This window comes from Lactuca serriola, chromosome 4 (genome assembly GCF_051521515.1).
Source record: "Lactuca serriola cultivar US96UC23 chromosome 4, Lser_US96UC23_V15, whole genome shotgun sequence".
In the NCBI taxonomy this organism is placed as follows: Eukaryota; Viridiplantae; Streptophyta; class Magnoliopsida; order Asterales; family Asteraceae; genus Lactuca; species Lactuca serriola.
In genome coordinates this window covers 155,269,048-155,274,515 of record NC_136411.1, presented here as the reverse complement: position 1 = coordinate 155,274,515, position 5,468 = coordinate 155,269,048, and positions in this window count along the sequence as shown.

The window sequence follows — 5,468 nt, the reverse complement described above, 5'->3', positions numbered from 1 at the left end:
TTGGAAGACATGGTGGGCAGCCGTGTTACCATAAGGCAAGAAATCAAGATTGAGAAGGTTCGGTCCATATGAGTTTGGATTTGTCGCAAACTTTGGTTTTTGACAAATTCACATGGATAGAAACAAATACACCATTAAAAATCTAAGTGTCATAAGATTCCCTCCTTCATGAAAATGACTGTGAGAAAATGCTTTCACTAAGGAAGATTTTAAGAAGATAGTGATTGTGAAAATTGTATTCTCGAATTCGATTATGGTTACGGTATCCCTTTCCATGATTCGAATTATGAGAGTTGGCAATTAGTCTAAATTGTTTAAGACACACATATAAACTATCTAAGGCAAAGGTGTATAAGTTTAAGAAGCCTTGATAAAAGATTATCAAAGCATTGGGTATTAGAAATATGAACTTAAAGAAATTCAATAGGCATTGTTTTTCTGAAAGTTAAGCTGTTTCTGAATACATGTCAAAGCTAGTGGGAGCATAAGTGTTATGTTTGTAATAATCATCGTGATAGTGGGAGCATAAATGTTATGATTGTATGATTATTAAGGAAAGTATTGCAAGTTAGCAATATTAATTATAGAAAACAAGAGTCATACTTTGCAAAGTTGTAAGGGTTGAATAGTTGTTTTGCTATAATTAAGGGAGAGAATATTATGCTTCATTTCAAATCTAAAGGCTTAGGTTGTGGAATGTTAATAAATTTAGTCAAGGATACATAGTGTGTTCTCAAATTTCGATTATGATTACGACATTCCTCTTCATAGTTCGAATTCTGAGAACGTAGCACATAAAATATTATGGCAGAAGATTGATAAAGTATCAAATCTTTATGTAAGACATTATGCATCGTGTCCCATACGCTTCGGGTTTAGGATCGATTGCAAATGCTATAATATTTGACCATTCTAAAATTTTCCAAATGTCTAGCGCATTTAGAGGGAAAAGGACAAGAATCGGTTTGACTAAGATAATTAAACAACTATCAAAGGACAATCCAAAGTTCGCCGAGGATTGGTCGTTTGTGAGTAGTTGGAAGTATAGTATTGGATGGACCATATCTACGTTATTATGAATAGAAAAGATTCTATTGAGAATGAGTTGTCATATGGTAAGTATGGAAAGGTTTCCATATTGGGAATTGGATATTGAGAATCTATGTCTAGATTAGAAACTTTTATGCAAAATGATGTTCAAAGGAATGTACTTTAAGTGAGAGACATCACATCTATGTAATTGTCTTGTAACAATCTCCGATAGAGGAATTTGTAACTTCATTGGCAATAGTCATTGTGACTTTAGTGCAGTGACATTACGAAAGGATCATTGCATAAAATGTTAAAATCTAACAGATTCTATAAGTGGCAAGAATTTGATATTCTTTCACTTATGAAAAAGGATTAGGAGTTGTGAAATGAGTATGATTGGAAATGTGTTCATTTGATCTATTTCACAAAGTAAGAACCATAGGTAGACATTGTGTGCATGCTAAGAGCATGGGACAAGTGTTGTAATAATTCAAAGTAAGAAGTTGATTACCCGAAATAACAAATAATGAGTAATCAATATGGTGATAAAATAAAAGGTGTTTTATTTATACTCAAAGGTTTGAGGTCATATGGGATTAGTATTATTCTTGTGTTTCACTTTGCATGTTTTGACTTCCTGAATAATTTAATTGGTTGAGAACAGTCAAATTATTCAAATAGGCCACAGTCGTTCATATGTTGGAAGTATATATGAATGAAGACTATCGTGAATTGGTGTGTGGATTGTCTAAACAGCATTACACATAAGCAAATGTTTGCTGCAACGTTCATGAGTGCTTAAGAATATGATTTGAGCATTGGATTAAACCCACGCTCACTTGGATCACTTCATGGATTTTATCACGAGTGATTGGTGAGACGATAATATCTTATATTCTTGAAACCGAGATGTGTGAGTTGTATCTTGCGAGTCGGTTGCACATTGATATATGTAAACACAGCAGTAACTTGGTGTTATAAAACATATTGTTGTGTGTGATTCGGTAAGTAAGTGCAAGCGAGCATTGAGTCAAAGTTTATCCGTTCCTTTTATTCAAAGTAGGATAAAAGCGATATTTGTGGGCCCCTTGATGATTTAGTGATGGCACCTAAGTGCTTGGCCAAGTCGGGACTAATTTGATGTGTTCAAACTGTAGTCTGTTGTCAGTCGTCATAAATCTGAATTCAAGAAACAGCACATAGACAGAGAGAATGATTTAGATCCATGTCTTAGTCTATACGATATCTAGAATGCAGGAATATATGATCCCTTATCTTAAGGACACGCGTATTTGATAAGATCAGAGTTGACAGCGGCTTTGGAAAGCTACGATTGCAGATCAGGATCTGAAGTCATACGTAGAATAGTTATTAGAGTTATCCAAGTGGGAGACTGTTGGATTAGTGTCTAAGTCCATAACTATTTTGGTATGTACTTGACCCGATGGTGCATGGTCCTTTTGGGTTGCCTTCACCGAAGCAACTTGATAGGATGAATTATGGAGAGAAAGGATTAAATATGATTTATTAATATATTATGAGAATAATATATTAAAGGAGAAATCATATTGGTTAATTAATATTAGTCAAGAATTAATAAGAATTAAGTTTGTGGCTAAAAGAGATTAATTAAACTAAGGGACTAGAACTGTCAATTGTATGATAGTTGAATATTGAGCTAATGGACTCCATATTAAAGTAGTGGACGAATTCTATGGGGAAACCCATTAGAAATCGGCCTAAGGTGTTTAAGGAAGGAGCCCATGGGTTGCTTAGGGCTTAAGCATCCAAATTAGGGTTTCCTAGTTTGATAACTCTAATAGCCTCACTATTTAAAGAACCCTTATGCCCCAAAAACGTGGTGAACTTGTCTTCTAGGGTTTCCACACTTTTTGGGCAGCCTCCTTCTCTTCTCCTCTTCATCCGCTTTCTCTTGGTGTTTGTGAACCATTAGAGGAGTGACATTTGTGACTCTAAGCTTTCTAAAGTCATTACAAGGAGGATTTGAGATTGTTATTGCTACATAACAATCAAGGTATGATCTAAACCCTAATTTATATGTTATATTGATTATCATATGCTAGATCTAGGGTTTATAGTCTTGGATAACTTGCATGTACAATAGAGAAACCTAGATCCAAGCATTTGGGTTTGTATGAGCACATAGGATGTTCTTATGGCTAAAACCCATCAATTAGAAGGCTGTTTGGAGTTTACGGCCAGAAGATCTTGATGTTCTTGGGTTTTCGGCCACCTTCAAGTGTGTGTTCTTGGTGTTCTTGGTGAAACTAAGGAGATTCAAGTGTTTTCGGCCCAAGGATATGAATATTGGAAGGTGTTTATGAATTGATTACAAGATCAAGGTATGATACTTGCGATATTCTAAGTTGAATTCAAGATAATTTTGCATGAAATTCAAGAAAAGAAGAAGTTTCGCATGTTCTTGAGGAGAGAGGAGGGAGTTTTCGGTTGGATTCTTGAGAGCAAAGTGTGTGTTTTCGGCTAGAAATGTAAGAATGAGGGAAAATTTTGGACTTCTTATATATATATATATATATATATATATACATAAGAGTTTTCGGCTGTAAACATTTCCCGAGGAGATAAGATCTAAGGGTTTGCAGTTGCGAAGGGTTTGCGACTTCGAATCGTTTGTGGCTGCAAACAGTTTACGGCCCTCTTTTGGTTTGCGGTCTGAAGAAAAGAAAGAAGAAGAAAAAGAAACGAGGGTTTTTGGCTCGGATGAAGGTCCTCGGTTTGGAAATGCTTTCACTTCTCAAACACACAACACCTTTCACACAAATCTTTACACTTAGGACTTATTAATCTAACCTTATTAAGATGATTAAATAAATAAGTTTGACCTTTAGTCGACATATTGACTTTTGTTGACTAAGGTTGACTTTTTACAAAGTAGAAAATAACGGGATGTTACAATATATCTTAGTTCTAAACGCATCATATCCTGACTCTTATAGTGTTCTATAGGCGATTTACAATAGAAGTCTACTAAAATAAGTAAACAATCGCAATTTCAATTTATGAAATTTATAGCAACACTTCTAATGAATTTGCATAGTGTGACTCATACTGGGTCCTCCTATAATCACATAGTGTATACAAGTTGTATATAATCAATATCGAATAGACTTTCGAATAAGTGATCCTACTCTAAGACCACAACCAAATAAGGAACAAGAAGTAAAGCGAAACTACAAATTCTAAGTCTATAAAATCTTAATTATATATATAACCCTAATGTATATACTTAGAAATTATAGATCTACCAGTAACGGTCCTTTTGTTTTCACATAATTGATTCTGGTCAGAGGGCCCATCTCGACTATTAGTTTATATAACTATCGAGGCCTAAATATTGTTGTTCTAGTGCTATACTGTCATAAAATACTCCTATAGTATTTTAACTTTATGTTTGCTTCTAAAGTTCCTTTGTATTTTGAGTTGGTGAGTTTTAGACTTGTTGCAACACCACGATCATTCCCAAACATATGTTGGTCGTATCTCAAATAAATATAGTTGATCAGGCTATATTTATTCTAGATATGATTACATAACTATCTAAGCTTAACCGTAGTGCCCAACTTATCTAAATACTTTTATGTGGTTCTGTAACACCCATAATCAGAAAGACCAAGAAAGGAAAGGAAAACCCTAAGTCAAAGGGTCAACTCGTCGAGTCCAGTGAGGAACTCGACGAGTCGGAGCGGGATCTGGGGGATCGATTAAGTAGCCGACTCGGTGAGTCGGCAAAGAGGACTCGGCGAGTCCGGTCTGAAGAGGGAAACCCTAAATCCAGGACTTTGGGCACTATTTAAGCGTCTTATTATCTCCATTAGGGTTCCTTGGAGCCTCTCTCATCCAGAAACTAAAACCCTCAGCCTCCATTGTTGCATATTCAAGTCTCTTGCCATCTTTGGGTGATTTGAAGGAAGAAGGAAGGAAGGAATCTTTGGGGCTTCAAGGATTGGATTTAGATCCAGAGTTTGAGTCACCTTTCAGAGTTATTGAAGGTATTAAGTCGTTATTTTCACCCTTCTTCATCTAGTTTTCCCTTTGGTTATGAGATTTGGGGCTTTTATGCCATGTCCTTGAACCATTTCGAGTTTAAGGCCAAATTTGAAGTTGCTACTTCAGATCTAAGTGTATTCTGGCCTAGAGAGTCATAAAGTATCAGTCTTGGGGGTGTAGGTGAAACATGGTTGTCTTAAACTCGAGTTTGGATTGTTTTGGGCGTAGATCTCCTTAACTATACGTAAAGGTTGCACCTTTACGTGAGGGATGGACTTTGGAAGTATGGATCTATGGTTTGGGGCCCCGCATGGCTCGAAAAGCTACTGGATGGATTAAGAACTGGAGCGACTCGGCGAGTCACATGGGTAGACTCGCGAGTTGGATGAAGTTGGGCAGGAACTCGG